Source organism: Symphalangus syndactylus, chromosome 16, assembly GCF_028878055.3.
Source record: "Symphalangus syndactylus isolate Jambi chromosome 16, NHGRI_mSymSyn1-v2.1_pri, whole genome shotgun sequence".
Taxonomy (NCBI): domain Eukaryota; kingdom Metazoa; phylum Chordata; class Mammalia; order Primates; family Hylobatidae; genus Symphalangus; species Symphalangus syndactylus.
Window position 1 is genome coordinate 31,630,753 of NC_072438.2, and position 18,845 is coordinate 31,649,597.

The 18,845-nt window shown below is 40.1% G+C and overlaps 1 protein-coding gene across 10 annotated transcripts in view; it reads right to left on the reverse strand.

The window, feature by feature from the left end:
• PPARGC1A (PPARG coactivator 1 alpha) overlaps positions 1-18,845 on the reverse strand; it is a 339,704-nt gene that overhangs the window by 103,760 nt on the left and 217,099 nt on the right. Inside the window, exon 1 of one of the 10 annotated variants that reach the window (XM_055246177.2) lies at positions 16,009-16,082. The exons of the other annotated variants lie outside the window; for them this stretch is intronic. The gene's annotated coding sequence lies outside the window, so the exon portion shown is untranslated. Of the gene's footprint in view, positions 1-16,008; positions 16,083-18,845 lie in introns of those variants that run through there. 10 annotated transcript variants of the gene reach the window in all.

Below are 18,845 nucleotides of genomic sequence, written 5' to 3' on the forward strand. Positions count from 1 at the left end.
GATTTAAAGTGCAAATTTGTATTTATATTTTATAGAATAAATTAAATATAAATACAAATTAAAGTATGTAAATATAAATTTATATAATACAAATAAATAAGTTTATAAATATAAATTAAAATAGTATTGTAATAACTTTTAATACTAGCCCATTCCAGTAAACGATTCAAATATATTATCAACTCTGTGAGCTTTCCAGAGAATATTCCCAGGGAATGTCCTTGTAAGAGAACACTCAAGCATCATTTCAAAAACTATTCTTCTTTAGATTGCCTCTGTTAATTAGTGAAGAGTTTTAATGCTTAAAATGTCAGTCCCAAGTTAGGCCAAGACAAGATTCTTAAAGATGATGCCAACCCGTTCAGACACAGAGCCACTGGCGAGCTATGTCAGACATGACCTTTGGCTTGTCCAATTATCTCTAGTTGGCCTGAATGCTGAAAGTGGAAGGGGAAGGTACAGGTACATTTAGGGTCATCTAGCAAAGGAAGGAGAAAAGATGTGTTCAAAGAAGAGGGAAGGAAATTGGGAGACTGCAAAGAGGAACATTAACAAAAATTCAAAATATTTAAAATGTAACACCACGGTGGCTCATGCTTGTAATCACAGTACTTTGGGAGGCTGAGGTGGGTGGATCACAAGGTCAGGAGATCGAGACCATACTGGCTAACACGGTGAAACCCCATCTCTACTAAAAATACAAAAAATTAGCCGGGCGTGGTGTCAGGCACCTGTAGTCCCAGCTACTGGGGAGGCTGAGGCAAGACAATGGTGTGAACCTGGGAGGCGGAGCTTGCAGTGAGCCGAGATGGCACCACTGCACTCCAGCCTGGGTGAGAGTGTGAGACTCCGTCTCAAAAACAAAAAAATATATATATATAACACCAAAAAAGAGGAAGAATTTTCATGTAGCTTGGTCAATAAGGAATATTCAAGTAGTACGGAAAATTCAAGAAGAATGGGGACCTGAAAAAGAGCTTTTGAGTTAGACAATTAAGAAATCTTTGAGTAGAAGGTGGGGCATAGTAGCTCAACCCTACGATCTCAGTACTTTGGGAGCTCTACATGGGAGGATTGATTGAGGCCAGGAGTTCAACAGCAGCCTGGCCAACATAGTGAGATCTTGTCTTTACAAAAAATTTAAAAATTAGCCAAGGGTGGTGGCATGCACCTGTAGTCCTAGCTACATGGAAGGCTGAGATGGGAAGACTGCTTGAGCCCAGGAGTTTGAGGCTGCAGTAAGCAATGATCACATCACTGCACCCAGCCTAGGCAACAGAGCAAGAGACACCCTATCTTAAAAACAAAAAATAAACGAGTAGAATGATGGTTACCAGGGGTGGGGGGAGGAGAAGGTACAGAAAGATAAAGGTCAAAGTGTACAAAGTTGCAATTATGTGGGATGAATATGTCTAGAGATCCAATGTACCACATGAGGACTATGGTTAGTAATATTGTACTGGATTCTGAGAGTAGATTTTAGATGCTCTTACTACCAAAAATAAAGTATCTATGTGAGGTGATGGATATGCTCATTTGCTTCGCTGTGGCAATCATCACTACGTGTTTGTAAATCAAAACATAATGTTCTATATCTTAAATATATGCAGTAACAAATAATGCTTTTTAAAATAAGTCTCTGATAACAGCAAAGGAAGCACCACTCAACTCAATGGCAGAGAGATTACAAGCAATGCTATTGTTTCCTGATAATCCTTCAAAAAATAAATACTTCAGCAAGAAGCAAAAGAAGCAAGGAACAACAGAAAAATTCTAAAAAGTCAAGGAAATCTAAATAAAGAGTCAAAAGATGAATGCAGGAAAACACGAGAGCCAGAATTCAAATAGCGGTGAATGGAGAGAATTGGGTACCACTGGCTTGCACTCTGCCTACTAGACTCTTGGTAATATTTACCTTCTGACCATTCTTATAAAGCCCCCTTGGGATGACTAGGCTCCCAGGAAAAACAATAATGCCAGGTAATAGCAGTTGCATGCTTGGATATTTATCTTCGTCCAATCAGCAGTACAGCTGTTACCATAATACCCTGATCAATAATTTGCTACCCAAACCAGAACACTATGACCTCTAAGTACAACATATTTCAAACTAAGGGCAAAGACACATAACAGCCCTTTCTCAATGTGCTGCAGTGGGAGTGGTTGAGAGCACTCTCATGTTTAGACAGCAATAAAACACTGTTTTGTAAACATAACCAGAAATGCAAAATAGGCACCACTTTATCTTAAACATCAATGCACAAAAACCTGTATTATTCGAAACAAAGAATGAACATGCTGAAATGGAATTACTGACGTATCTGAAGATTTTGATATGGTCACCAGACCCATCCCGGAAGCTGCTCAACAGCTCATGTTACCCAGGTAATTTTCCCAGTCCCCTAAAAATATTTCCAATTTGGTTTAGTAATGGTTTAGATGATCATAAGTTAAATGTCATTCATTCATTCCTTCATTCACCAGCTACTGAGTACCTTTTATGGACATAATGTTGAACTAGAAACTGAGGAGTTGCTAGGAGAACACAGGAACCAAAAGAAATAAAAGTCATTATCTCTGCTTATAATGTAGGTGAGAGAATACCATGCAGTGTTATGTATTTACTGAGCTCCTATTATGTGCAAGGGATTGTATATAAGAAAAAGATGAATGAGGCATGGTTTGACTCCTTAGTCCAGAAACAAAAAAAAGCCAAAATATTTCTGAAAAAATGCATAACCACAAATGCAACATGATTTGCTGCCCACTAAAGGAAGGGGAATGATCACAGCTAAGTGCAATTTGTAAGAAACTGTTTATTTGGGGAAACATACATATATTCCATTGCATTTTAAAAAGAGTTATATTCCTCACTAAACTTGTCTCTCAGGAGACTTATCTAGCAGGCATATTCTACTGAATTTAGTACGAAGACATGCCCAAGAGTTCAATAAAAGACTTTAAAGCTAAGTTTAAGATGCATTATCAATACTTTGTAATTGCCTTCCTTCTCAACCAAATGCCAGCAAAAATCTTAGTCAATCAGTCAACAAGTATCAACCACATACACCGTGAGGATGAAGAATGTCACAAACAGTGCCCAGTTTCACAATTCTAATACATGCTTTTAAGTACAAGCCTCTGCAAATGGAAGTGTCTACAGCTCTATGGTCAGTAGGGCATGAACTGATCTGTTGACCAGTCTGTGATGGGACAGATTCATGCTGATCTCTCCACTAAATAATACAAAATCTACTCGGACAAAGTCAGGTCAAGGCTCTGCTAGATGTTTAGGTAGAGGTGGAATTAATTAGGGAATACTTCCTGAATTTGAGAGGTTCCTGTGATTTTAAAATTTGAGAAAATTGAAAACAAGAAGACAGAAATAATTCCAGGCATTTGGAAAATTTGAAAGAGGCTGGGAGTAGGAGGGGATGAGAAGCGTAGTGCCTGGCAATAGAGGTATTAATTGGTTAGCAGTGTAAGGGAGTGATTACGAACTTGACTGTTAGAGTTAGGCAATCTTAGTTCTTCTGGTTACTTTCTGTAACTTGGCCCTGGGCAAGTTACTTATTTAAGCCTCACTTTCCAAACTGTAAAATGAGGTAACACTTTCAACCCATCATTGTGATTATGAGAATTAGATAAGACTAGTATTTTTTTATTTTTTTAATTAAACTCTATAAAACTATGTTTTTAACATTGTCTTAAGATGTTGAGTCCAGTGCTGGGCATGCCCAGAGCTACTGTAGTATTATTATTATTGGCAAGAAGAAGCCTGGCGAATTATCAAACTCAAAGCAAGAGAAAAAATCTTTACTATGTGGGGCAAAAGGGGATCCCTTACATTTTTCCTCCAGTTTATTTGCCAAATAAACAATGTCCTTGAAGACACCCCTCCTTATCAAGCCCTCCATGACTTCTCCAGAGCTCCATCATTGTATATTGTTCATGGACTTTCTTCCAATAGCTGCCGCCCTACCTGCTTTACAATCTGTGCATCACATTCCTCTCTGCGCCTTCCCTGAAACATGTCCTCTTCTCATTCTCTCATTTTTGTTAACTGAGCCCAAATTCTCCAAATCACCCAAGGTTGAAACCACAGCCATTTTTCCTCCCTTTTTTCACCACAACATTCAACCTATCATTTAATATGACAACAATCTTTATTGATCCTTCCTTTGGGAAGTCTCTCATATGCATTCCTTCCTTTCATTGTCACCATCACCCCCTAATTCAAGCTCTATGACCTCAAGCCTGAAAACCTCAACAGCTTCCTCACCAGGCTCCTGGTTGCAAGCTCTAAGATAACCTTTCTTCACTGATGCCACCAGATAACTTTTAAGAGTCCCTGGTGTCTAACAAACCACATATTGTCTTTTTTCTGCTTGTCCTGACTTAACCTTGATATTCTTTATGCAAGTCACTTCATATGCCTGGGCCTCAGTTTCTCCATTGTGAAATGAGCATGCTAGATGAAATCTCCCCTCACGTTAATTTAGTACAATTCCAAGATCCCATTCACTTGTATCTACTTTCTCTGCAGCTCTATTAGATTAGTCCCCAGTTATCACTCGGTCTTTCCTCACCACTACTGTGTTGCTCATAGCATTGTCTCCATCCTATGCAGTTTTTTAATTCCAACATCTAGCATAAATCCGTGCACATAGTAGGTGATAAATATGTGTTAAAATAATAATGAGATGAAAGCCGATGTCTAAAATAACCCCCCTTTCCTCTCCATCCATGGAAATCTCTCTACATCTTGAAGATATGTATCTTTTTTGTTGTTGTTTTTTGAGACAGAGTTTCGCTCTGTCACCCAGGCTGGAGTGCAGTGGCACAATCTCGGCTCACTGCAACCTCTGCCTCCCAGGTTCAAGCGATTCTCCTGCCTCAGCTTTCCGAGTAGCTGGGACTACAGGCGCGTGCCATCACGCCTGGCTAATTTTTGTATTTTTAGTGCAGACGGGGTTTCTCTAGGTTGGCCAGACTGGTCTCGAACTCTTGACCTCAGGTGATCCACCTGCCTCAGCCTCCCAAAGTGCTGGGATTACAGGCGTGAGTCACCGGGCCCAGCCTTGAAGATCTATTTCAAAGGCAACCTCCACCAGGTTAGCTTCCCTCTTCACTCACAGGTTTCATAGATCTCTTCCCACCTCTAAAATTCTTAGAATAGTTTGTTAATATCACGCCAATGCTCACGTTTCCTTAGTTTGTAAGGACACTGAAGGCAGGGGCTAATTCATTGTCTCTTGTATTCATATGGTACCTAGAACAGGGCTTTGCCCACATTTTACTATCTACATTTTACCCATTGTTTGATTATGTCACCTGGGTAAGTCTTGCCTCCTTATACAGCTGTGCATCCCCAAAGGAAGGGAATCCCAAGTCCATATACTTGGTCTGTAATTATCATGGTTTCTGGCAAAATTCTAGGTACACAGCAGATGCTGAAAAAATAATGCTTGGTTTAACAATCAAGTATTGTATGTGTGGGGTAGGATACCTTCAGGAGTAGCAGGGACCAGCCCTGGCAGGGGAGAGGAAGGCTAAATCACCTAAGTATGAGTTACTGAGGGTTCAAAGGAAATGATGGAGGAAGATGGTGAACATGCACTGAAGAACAAGAGGAAAGTCTTTCGCAGCAGACTGTACATGGAGAACAAAGGACAGATAGAGATAATGACCCCAAGGCTTGTGGTTTTGGGGGGAAACAGCAAACTGGTTTCTGATCCCTGGGAGCACACAAACAAGAAGTTAGGCAACCTGGTGTGCACTGTATTGCAGAGTCAGCCTTGGGCTAAAGATTAACAGCCGGTCTTAAAGGGGACTAAAGATCAGTAGCAAGCTTGCAAAGCACCAAAGACCTCATTGGCAGCAGACTGCAATTGCAATTGCAACCAGCAGTTCTCTGCAAAAAAGAGGCACCACTGGCCGGGTGCGGTTGCCCACGCCTGTAATCCTAGCACTTTGGGAGGCCAAGGTGGGTGAATTGCCTGATCTCAGGAGTTTGAGACCAGCCTGGGCAACATGTTAAGACCCCATCTCAAATAAAAACACAAAAAATTTGCTGGGCATGGTAGTGCTTGCTTGTAATCCCAGCTACTCGGGAGGCTGAGGCAGGAGAATCACTTGAACCTGGGAGGCGGAGGTTGTAGTGAGCCAAGATGGTACCACTGCACTCCAGCATGAGCAACAGAGTGAGACACTGCCTCCAAAAGAAAAGAAAGAGTCACAATTTGATCCTTCAACCATTAATGGACCATCTCAGTCCAGCAAATATATCCTTGAACATGGCAATGTGACTGGCCAGCGTTTCTGAGGATTCCTGATAGAAAATACCCATTTCTTCTCTGACACTGAGGAGAAGCAGTAAGAACCAGGAAATCTGAGTTCTGCTTAAATACTAAGTCCTAAGTTCCTCATCTGTGGGAAGACAGAAACCACCCATAACCAAGGGTAGTGATTGACACTTAGCACGGCCCCAATAAAATGTTTATGAGAAGGCTGGTAATTCAGGTAGAATCAGACCTATTAAGAGAGAAGACCCACGCATGGTGTCTGGGACACAGTAGGGACTCTATAAATGTCTTAAATTTCCTTGGGTGGCATTCTATCAACATGGGTATCTCATTTCTGCAGTTCAGTGACAAGTCTCCTTGAGGACTGAGGCCTTTCCACCTCTTACTGCACCTGGCGTAACACCTTGCACATAACAATATGAACTCAATAAATATCTGGTGATTAATTGCCTCACAGGTAGCATCTGTGGCTGAAATCTATTTCATACTAAATTGGCAAATTCAGGCTTCAGAATGTAGGTAAACTGGTCAACCTGAGAACAGTCTTAAACTTTGATGATCAGCAGCATGGTTTCTGATGAAATCAGTGGAAACTAGTATATTGTTAAGTGTTGTAATCTACACATGCAGTTATATGGCTTAAACTGAGACAGCCCACATTTATTCCTAAACACACACGCACACATGCACATGTGCACTTAGAAGATGGTGAAAAATAGTTGATGAAGTTGTTTGTATACACTATATAGAGACAGACAGACAAGAATTGGCAGAGCAATAGGCTGACAAAGAGTTGTTGATATGTAAGAAAGAAAGATACCAGGAATAGCCAGCCTAGTGTTTTAAAACTGCATTTTCTTTGCTTTCTGCTTTTAAATTACACACTGCAAAGTCACTGAGGAGAACGCTTTAAGAAAACTTTCATTTGCTATGGTACAGCTCGCCGGTCTTTCTTTACCTAAAAAAAAATAAATAAAGCCCTAGAAACATTTCTTTCTTCTCATAGACATTAATAATGATAGCTTGAACTGTAAAGATTTGGTTTTACTGAAGGTAATGGAGTAATGTTTATTTCCATTAGACTAGGCCTATAAAATCCTCTTTTTATAACCACGAGCCTACAATTTCAAAACAGCAAAGCTTGACATTTTGGTCTCTGACAGGCAACACTTAATATTGGGATGTTTTAAAAATCTATATGAAAAAAGCTCTTAATACAAGATAGGCCGAACATTTTCCCCACAAATGGTTTGTTTTAGCTATCTCTCTTCCTCCCTGATGGACCAGGAAAATCAGACAGCTTATTGGCTTAGTTTGTTAGGCCAGGTTAAAGGGATGCAATGCCGAAAGACTCTTAGAGGAGCTTACCCTTGAGCTAAAAATAGCAGGCACTAGAGAATTATCTTAAATACGACCAAACTTGTTCTGTGCTGTGAATGCAGATAACTGTAATATGTTTCCATTTTGGGTCATTTCAGAGCTTTTCTTTTTTTTAGCTTGGCTTGCTGTAGCTGACTATTTAATTCATTTCTGATTCTATTTGTCACATTTGCTCTCAGAGATACTGCCTGGGGGTGCTTGACTAAAGAATCCTTCTTATTTAGCTGCGCTGCTTTTGTTAAAACCTAATGAGCCATTGAACTGCGGAGTGCAATATAGACGGGACTTGTTAGAAGGCAAATTTATTTTCAAATGTTATTGAGAACCTACTATGTGTATCCTTTTTCTTGTCTTCCTCCTAAGAGGTGGGAAGTGCAGTTTGCTAAATTTTATAAATAAGTAAAAGGGTATTTAACTTCTGACTTATTGAAGACTCACGAGTAAAAAAATCTAGCAACAATTATCAAATTTTCTCTTTTCTCACCCTTTTCACGGACATTTTTACTCCTCTATCTGTGTCTTCATGGCACTTCACTTCTAACTTTAATACAGAATGCATTCCCTTATTTTATAATTGGTTGCCAAAGTCTGTCTTTCTCACTAGCCAACCAACTCCTGAAGGGAAAATTCTGTGTCGTAGGTATTATGTACTTAATACATCTTTGTATTTATGAGCGCTTAAATTAGTTCCTGGCATGTAGTTGTTGCTTTTTAAAATAGTTGATAAATGGGTCAATTTAAGAATGAATGAAATCAGTTTCTGCATCAGAGCATCCTGCATAGGAACATACTGAATTATAACATGAAAGTCAGACTAAAATCCTGGACTGGGTAGAATGTCCCATCTAACAAAGATAGCTCACCAGCTTTTGCTAAAATAGCAATGATGTTCATATAGTCAATTGTACTACAGACACCAGAAAAGGGCAGGGAATTAAGGTGAAGGAGATCCTCTCTCTGCTATTTTTGCATCCTGGTTCCCATGATCACAGACTATAAGTGAAAGTAAGGTCAGAATCATTCACAACTTCTGAAAGATCTGAATGCCTTGAGAAATTACCCATCATTCCCCAGCCCAGGATTTCTTTCTAGCCCCTATGCTTGATTCTTCCAAAAATAAGGTAACTGCGTTACAAGTATGGCACGGTAAACTTGTACAATCATGCACACTTTTCCACAAGAGGTAAACTGTTTTCATTACAATCGTAAACGAGGAAACTACAACAACAACAACGACAAAAAAAGTTGCAAAAATTTTAAGTCTGAATCCATTGAGAGGGCCAAAACCAGCCAGGAAATATGGGCGAGCTGTGGCTGTGCATTTTCATGAGCTCCCTAGGAACAGCGGGTTCCTTGAACAGAGACACACTTCTTTCATGCTCTGGAACCCCGGTAAGGTACCTGTCCCTGAGCTCTTCATTGAGTGTCAGAGCCATTTCCTCTTCTTGGGGAGAGAAGAATAAATGCTCTATGTCTTCAGTAGACATATAGCAGCGCCTTTACCCACCAACGCACATTGGCTTAACACAACCACATGTCTCCCAGCTCCATATATCTTCATCTGAACAGCAAGTCTTGTAGCTGAGTTAGGGGGTAAGTTCACAGACACTCTGGCAGACACACAGCACACTGCTGTCACTATTGGCTCTGTTTACAAACCATCTCTTGGAGAACATGTTCTCAGATCTTGGATATGTCTTATTTTTAGCTTGATTGGTCTGAATGGCTGGGAAGGTCATGTTATATTCTCTCTCTCTCTTTCTGAATTTGGTAGAGCCCCTGTAAATCCATCCATTAACAGAAACTAGAGAGAGTTTTAATGTGCACGGCTTTGTGCTAGGGACTGAGGAGGTGATGAGGTCCCTCTTTTCCTCATGCAGTTTATAATGCACCTTGAGAGATTTAGCCAAAAAGCTATTACCTAGAAAGCTGGACCACAATTCAAAGGCCTTAACAAAAGAAAAAGATGCTTTTTTGCACATGTGACAACAAAAATTCACTTTGTGCCAAAGATGGCCACACATACCTTCCTAAATTTCGGGACTTAATAGTTTATCCCGTGCCTGGTAAAGGCTTAATGTAAACACAGACCGAAACAACCAGTCTTTAAAATAGCACATTGTGACAATACCGTTTATGGAAACGGTGTCTATGGAAAGTTTCCTTTGGGTTCTCATTCCTTAAGACTCATTTCCAATGGCACTCAAAGGAAGACAGATTTAATTTCTGATAACCCCCAACTGCATGCCTTATTCTATCCCTGCCTCTGCACTTAATTTGCATGGATACTCTCCTTTCCACTGCTTGGTTTCATGGAGGGTGCAGAGATGGCAGGGCAGCCAGCCTTGCACACAGCCTGGAATCAGCTTGTTATGTCACTGGATGAAAGGTCAGGTGAAAAGGCTCACCACTGGCACCATTAATCTAGTCACTCAGGGACCATGCAGTGGTTCAAGAATAGCTTGCAGGTGAGTGATGGACAGGGTCATGGCTGCCTGGCTGTATCAGGGGCTATTATGACAGCCATAAAGAGAAAGGAAAAAATTGAACAAGGGGAAGAATTACTCCTGAAAGAGACATGAAGAAAGACACAAATGTCTTCGTACAAAGGATAAGCATGAGAGAAAGTACCAGGGGAGCTGGACTGCTCACAGTGGTCGAGGAGGGCAGCATTCTTTGAAACTGCCAAAGTTTGAATATTAATGAAGGATCGTGGCCTGACCAAGGCTCTGGGTCCATATAGAGAACCTTGAGCTGTGCATTCTCGGGTGAAAGGTGCCAGAATCAGTCAAGAGAGTTTGGATAGAGAAGATACAGCTAGAGCATTCCCTAGATTTTTAGACAGAAATTAGATTTAGGAAGCCCAGTCCTGTACATTATCTGAAATTCTTTATCCAAAAGCAAGTAGCACATCTTAATGATTGTTTTGAAAGCTCTAAGGTTGTTCATTTATTTATAAGGGTCTCCAAAGCAAAATGGCAGGGAGGGTGGGGTTAGTCTCTGTACTGATATTATGATTTCATATGCTCCAATGAATATTTACAAGTGTGTTGTGCATTGCTGGGGTGGTGGCTTATTTGAGGACTGGGTAGGATAAATATGGAAAGCCACGAAGGAGAAAAGTATAGACGATTTCACTCTAAAGTAATGTGGGAAATTGCTTACTTAATGATAACTCTACTGAGCTATATTTGTCTTGACCAATGTCCCTGTAGCCAAAAAGCTTTACTATTGATAAGGAAAAAGAAGTTAGTGGTCTCTTTATTCAAGAAAATTTCAATAGTTGTATTTTTAAGGGAAGATGTAATCTAACAGATTATAAAACGAAGTTCAATATTTCATGGAGCACTTCTTTATTATTGAAGTCTACACAGGAAACGCTTACAGGATAATACCCAAACTCCATTAAAATCTGTTAGATCTAAAACTACGTGTTTGTGTTTTTATATATGCCTCACCTATTTCCTCACATGATCAGGCTTTAATCCATATCGGCACTGGTGCAGATAAATCAAAGAACTTAACTTGCTTAAGCACCAAACTTTTTATGAAAGCTTTTTTATGGAAAGATTTCCGAATCATTTACATATTTTCCCCACTTTAAAAATTATGAGGATTGATTTTGGTAGCACTGTCTGGTATTGCAAAATGACTGTATGGACCTATTGAGAAATATAGGATTATTTTCCCTCAAACTAAAAGGCCCCAGACTGTCATATTTTCAGGGTTTGTCAACTTTTTGTAGTTTGTAGTCTTGTCTCTTTGGGTCAGTTGTCACTGCTCACCATTATCTTTTTACTGTCACCATTTCATGAATTTTCTAAACCATTTCTTCTAATGTCATATGTGCTCATAGAACATTACATATCGGATAGAACATTAGACAACAGGATTCATTTAAATCATAAGCAGCAAAAGGAAGCAAGTGTTAAGTGAGGGGTGAAGAAGTGCATCTGGGAATAAAATGTGCTCCATCTGAGGGAATTTTTCTGAATCTAGTTTGGCTTCTCAGAGACATTTTAAAAACAGTGTGCTTCTCACCTATGTTTCAGACAACTAATAATCCTAAACTGTTAATGGCTACAGAAATTAGGTTTTCCAGTATGAATTATAAAACCAACCATAAAAACACATACTATCTATGGAACATACATCTTCTCTTTCAACTATAAAAGATGTAGCTGGAAATAAAAATAAACCAGCAATTAAAGGAAAGAAGTGGTATCCATTTTTTTTTTCCTTTTCTATACCACAAAAGCAGCAGGGAGGTCACACAGTCCTATTGGAGGGTATCATCCCTTATGCTGAATCACAGAAGAAACACATTTGCCATTGAAAGACAAATTAAACAGGGCATGGCTTGCACTATGTAGGTCCCCAGACTTAGTTATCTGCCAAGACCAGGCAACATTTCATAACCTCCAAATGCATCGAAACACAGAACATTTGTTGGCTCTTTGCAAACAGAAAGTCTTTGTCAAAATTTTCAGTTTCAACAAATGTTGCAAAGCGGTCCAGACTAGATTTGTCCCAGGAGAAACTGACACAAATTCCTTTAGGACAGGGGCAGCCACCTTAGCTACATTGCTGGGATTGCCAGTGATAGGATTAAAGGAGCTAGACAGTGGCATTGTGACCTAATGTAACTCTCAAATCTGTTGCACGCAGAGCCCTGGAAATGGGGACCAGCAGGGAAAAGAAGTCACTTACCCTATACGGCATTGCTGTGTTCAAACTTTCAGGCATTTGCCCAGACTCTTCTCCAGTGGGAATAGGAGGTGAACCTGCCTATCAGACAGCATTGCCTAAATGAAAAATGCAGGCTGAGATATGCAGCTCAGAGGAGAGAGCAGGGTGTCCCCACTAAGTATGGGCTGGCAAGACACAAGAGGATTCTGACATGGGAACATATCTTGACAGAATCTGGGTTGGCGAGGACCCCTGGACACCCAGGAGAACTATGTCTGGAATACAGAAGCTATAACTTCATCTGAGAAAATGAGATGGCACCTAGGGAAGCTAATGTCCTTAAGCCAAGAGCCCAGTGGAAAAACCAAGGGCAGTCCTATAATAGAGGCACTTTTCCCCTATACAAGAGCCGTTTCAAAGCAGAAATAAATTTCTCAGAAAGAACTGTGGAGAAGAGGATTTAAGCTCGAGTATTATAGGAATCTGAAAGAGATCTAATTGAGTAAGGCTTGGCAGGGATGTAATGCCTGGTACCTCTAGAGGGAAGAGGAAAGGGATTGGTAGCATTCTTCCTGCACATGCCTCTTCCAAGGGTGCAGGATAGCCCCTGGATAGCATTACCCCATGAAGCAAGGAGCTATCACTTAGAGATGATGGATCCAAGAGAGAGAGAAAAGCCACATACACCAAGTGTCTCAAACAGGCAAAAAGTGTGTCAGTCCTTCCAGCTGGACTGAAATGCCATTCTCAAATAGAAAGGTCAACAGACCTAAAATGGTACCAAACAGTTCTCATCCATAGAAGCCCCACCAAGGGCACAGCATTCTGGTCAGGTCAGACTTGCACACTGGTTAAAGAACTCTCCACTGATGGTCTTGCTGTCTTCCCTTGGTTGGCTTCCTCTTGTTTCCCCTCCACACCCCCTGGCCACCCTGCAATTCCAATAGGCAAACTGTTATTTTAATATACTGTGTGTAGGACATCATAAATTTCAGGTCTTCCAACTTCAAATATTCTGTCCCACTGCCCTGCATTTGTTGGGGCAGTAGAACAGATCTTGGTTTGGTATAGAATATTCCTCTAGCTAGGAGAAATGCTCTCCAGCAGAACTCCATTTCAAGGTGAAGGCATTTCTAAAGACAATAAGTAGGAGAAGAGCAGAATTTATCTGCTAGTGATAACTGGGTAACAGACAGATGGAGAAATTCCCTGCTCTCCTCAAACAGACAGCTTATCTTATTTTTAAAAGGCCTGTCTTCATCACTAACCAAATTTTCATGGAGCCAGAGACTAGGTTTACTTTTAACCACTGTATCCCCCCAAAATGGCCAAACACTAAGCATGCTAATGGATGACAATTATATTTTGATGAATGGGTAAGTAAATAAGTGAGAGAAGAGATGAACTTTTAAAATCCACAAGCAAGAAGAAATGTGAAGATGTTGCAGAAGTTGGAAACTGAGAGCTTTAGCCAGTGAATTGGTTCTTGTCTAAGAAAATGTGGGCTGGGTGTGGTGGCTCACACCTGTAATCCCAGCACTTTGGGAGGCCATGGTGGACGGATCATGAGGTCAGGAGATCGAGACCATCCTGGCTAACACAGTGAAACCCCATCTCTACTAAAAATATCTCTACTAAAAATACAAAAAAAAATTAGCCGGGTGTGGTGGCAGGCACCTGTAGTGCCAGCTGATCACTCAGGAGGCTGAGACAGAAGAATAGCGTGAACCCAGGAGGTGGAGCTTGCAGTGAGCCAAGATCGTGCCAGTGCACTCCAGCCAGGGCAACAGAGCAAGACTCCGTCTCAAAAAAAAAAGAAAGAAAAAAATGTGACCAGCCATATCCCAAGTGATATGGGATGAAAAGAAAAGTGTTGGTAATAATCCTCAGTAATATTGCATAGTGCTTTAGAGATCTGAAGTACTATCTCAAGGTGTGGAAGTTAGCAACTTAACCAGATAATACAGATTGCAATGCCTTTTTGTCTTCAGGCCATTGGAAGAAAGATGAGGAAGGTTGAACACATCTAAGAATTTCTCAAAAGTGAAAACAGACTTGCATCAGTTTCTACCATGCCTCTGGTGCAGAAATATCAGCCACTGTGGAAACTGGTCTCTGAGTTTCTCTGTAGTTACCGGCAAGCACATTTCATTCTTCCTTTCTCTTTTTAGTAAGGTGCAAATTTGGTTCAATAATTTTTTTCTGCATCTCTTTAAATTCTCTATCTCAACTAAGTTTGAATAAAATGTCCAGCTTTCACTATTTCCTAATGCTCTGGTATTACGTTAAGAGTTAACTGGGGTGAAAAGGCAACAAGAAAGCTTGCCAGAGTACAGCTAGAGAATTTCATGACAATTAGCACTGATTTGCACTACAAGAATAGAAAGAAAAAAAAAAGAAGTTTTAAAGGGGAAAAAAAGCTACTCACACATACCCAACCCAGAAAAAGCCTCCAAGTACTAGCTGAAAATGATAGCGTTATATGACAGCAGAAACACACCAGATTAGCCAATTAGCATTCACCCAAGAAAAGCTAGTGCTTTGGAGGGAGGGGAGAAAAGGAACTCATCAACAGTAATATCAACTTTACAATAGCCTTGACTGGTTATCTACCCAAAGGAAATGCTACCTCCTCACTTTTTTGTGACCCTCTCAACAATTCTGGGGGAAAAAATGTTAGTTCAACATTATCGCAAGCCAGAATATGACTCTATTTATGTGACAAGTTGACAACATACAATTTCATGCTTGTTGAACTGATCGGTGTTATATATTCACTGTGAATATTATGAAGCCTCACCATTATAAATATGAAACAGTATACACTTATTCAAAGTAACTCCAGCAGTGGCAATTTATAGCTTGGTTGTTTGTGTTCTTATGAAGTCCAAATGCCACCTTAAGAAGCTGCAGCTCGCAGAAACAGATGTGCAGTGTGACTGCGACCAAAATGGATTGACGATGACCTATGTGAAAGCAGGCTATTACATTTTGGTCTGCATGGCAGCTGACACTGGTTTGTATTTAGATATGTGACTCTTGGGAACACTGTGTCCTTAAAGCTCTGTTTAAACATGGGCCAAGACATTTGTCTATTGGACTAATTATTTTACCACCCTTCTGTGGCAAAGATCACTCCCCCCCCCAAAAAAAAAGGATATGAGAGAGTGTATATGCACACACACAGGCACACACTCTCACTACGCTTTATAAAGTTACAGCAAGGACTTTAAACCTTGGTCATGTCAGGTGAATGTTGGCAAGATTTCCAGAATGTCTGCATAACAGGATTGTACCACTTTCTTGATCAGGTGCCTGAGAACAGGACAAGGCCACAAACCATCAAATCATAAGCTGTCACAGCAACTGCTTTTGGTCAGGTTTTTCCTCCTCTTCCCTACCCCCTCCCTTTCTTTCTCTTAGCAAGCTTCAACCAATTTACAAGTGTTCGCTTCCACAAGGACAAATTTGGAAGAGTGAAGAACAACACAATTTATCCAAATGTGGGAGGAAATGAAGGAACCAGGCACCTTGCTAAAGCTAGATATCAAAAATTTGCATAAGTAGTTTTGCAACCACAGAGGTGCTATTTGGAACAAAATAAATTGCTTGTATTGTATGCAAGGGCACAAACCTTGACCAACTTTGCGGTGTCTTCTCTGCTTGTACACTTCTTAAGCACATCCAGATATTCCCACTAAGAAGTTCAAGTTAGTATCCCTCAATAGGGAGACCTAAAAAGATAATTGTTTGTGGACTTAGAAGTCTTCAGCATCTTTGAGAATTAAGAAACATGAGTCCAAAATATGCGAAATATAGAATTAGTTCTCCAGGATGTTCTTGTAATTCTTTTGTTTCTTTTTCATTTATTTGCTTAATATTAGGTCATATCCCTAGCTCTTTTTTTGAGATCCAGCACAGAAGTCAGTGACTGGAATCCTGGCTCTCTTTTGAAACATTTGAATTAACAGTGTTTTGGAATTTCCTATTCTAACAAAGTTTGCTATCCAAAACCTGTATCTCTTTCTACTTTTCCTGTTGGGATAAAGTGAAGGTGTTGTCGGTCTGTCTAGTAAATCCAACCTACGAGATAACATAATCACATACATTCATTTCTCAGGGACCTTGGCGGCTCTTATCTCCTTGCTTTTATGATGTCTTATGAACAGCCAGGAATAGTAATTTGCAGCCTATTTGTAAAGCCATCTTAGTCTGAACCCAGCCTTCTCTTTTATCACCCAATGATATTCTTCAGCTAAATCCCATTCGCCACAGCAAAATTTGCTCTGTGATCCATTTTAGAATAATATAAGTATTCTCTGTGTGTATGGAACATATCAAACACGTAATGGAAGGTAATTATCATTTCAATGAACTGTTTATTAATAGAAGATGTTTTGTGTGCTTTGCTTAGATTTATTGCTATGCTGCCCACTGTACATTGTAGCTTGAAGCTATTTAGTTCACGTTCATCAGCCTCTCAGGCAAGCAGCTCTGCTGTTCACACAGTTCTGGTTTTTCTATGTGCTTTTTTCAACTTTATTTTACCATTATATCACCTAGAACATTAAACACAATGCTCAAGTTCCATGTGTTAAATCACAATTGCTTTCTACTAAAGTTCCAAGCTACCCATTTTTATTAACAGTTACTTTATTAAATCCTTAATAACACAGATAGAATAGTTAGTTAATTTGTGTGTTGAGCCATGGATGTTAATTTGTAAACATAATAACATACTGCAATCATTTGCATAATGGCATTTTAATCTTTTTAGTAAAAGCTGTAATTCCCTACAAAGTACACTGCAGTAGAAACTAAGTGACTATTGGTAATAATACAAAAGGCCTTAAAATTCTGATCCTATTATAGTGTTGGAACATACCCAAACTGCTTCCATAATCTCTGAAATGTTACTGTTCTCTGATTTAGGTGTCTGTGTCAAGAATAAAAATGAAGTATAACTGGTAGCAGTAGACTATTTCCTAAATGTAATTTAGTATTCACTAAGCACCAGCACTTTGCAAATAGCTCTGAGGCTTTCCTTCAAAGTTCAGAGCTCCAGCTATGCATATTGTGTGAGGAGGACCCTGGAACTCACTCTCAAGTCTGTGCTGAAGACAGGACTCTGATAAATCATGCTGATTTGGAGCAGGGAAGGGCATCGGCCACCAGGGATTTGGCTACTGAGTCTCCTTCCTCCTCTCTGCTCTACCAGCCTGATTGCTCCTCCTTGAACTGACGCTTCTGAGCAGAAGTTCAGAAAGAATGAAAAAGTGCAGTGAAGCTTTAAAAAAGCTAGTTTAAAAATACTCGATGGGGGCTCACTCTCTCTACAGCCCATTAACACTCATTGTAAGACTGCTCCCCACCCCACCCCCCCAAAAAAGGAAAGGAGAAAGAAAAAAAAAGTAGTTGTTTAAGTCAGGCCAAGTCATTTTATGCAAGATCTGGTAATTCATTAATCCATCTGGCTGCAAATCTTGAATGAATAACTTGCAGTAGTAATGGAGATGGTCAGGTCTACAAAATATTAGTGTTTAGAATCTGAAACTGTGCAAATCACTCTATCATTCTGGAAAAGAAAAGGCACAAAAGTATCTTCCATCATCACTTTGGGACAAATGGCTTAATGGATAAGAAGTCATTTAGCTTCAAACAACTCTGCCATTGCCAAGAATAAGAGTGTGTACTTCGTTGTGAATCTCTCTCTCCTTTCTCCTGCTCTCATTCTAGCTACAGTAAAGCATAGGATCCTGCCTTGCTTTCAAATGTACCTCTGAGCGCACAGTCTTAAAAATTAAAAGGAGGCCTAGTGCAGTGGCTCACGCCTGTAATCCCAGCACTTTGGGAGGCCAAGGAGGGCGAATCACGAGGTCAGGAGATTGAGACCGTCTTGGCTAACATGAGGAAAACCCGTCTCTACTAAAAATACAAAAAAAAAAAAAAAATTAGTTGGGCGTGGTAGCAGTCGCCTGTAGTCCCAGCTACTAGGGAGGCTGAGGCAGGAGAATGGTGTGAACCCGGGAGGTGGAGGTTGCAGTGAGCCGAGATCGTGCCATTGCACTCCAGCCTGGGCGACACAGCAAGACTCCGTCTCAAAAAAAAAAAAAAAAAAGAAAAAAAGTTAAAAGGAACCTGAGAGGTTAAGAAGAAAAAAATGGTCCTTACTGAAATTGTTTTACATCACAGGCAATTCATTTTATAAAACCCACAATAAAATTTTTCATTACTCAAAGAATAGGCACATAATTATAGGGACAAATTAACCTTGTTAGATGCGAAGTCTGGGATAGGGAATGGTGGAGGAACAATTTGGCTCTCTGCTTTAACAATGTGGTCTTTAATGTTCAGCTTTTTATCTGCTTTGTGTGTTGATTTCATCCAGAGGTGAGTCATCTGCTGGGCTGTGCTTCCAGGACCTGGCGTAGAGATAGTGGTGCATGGACAAATAAACACAGCAAGTGTATA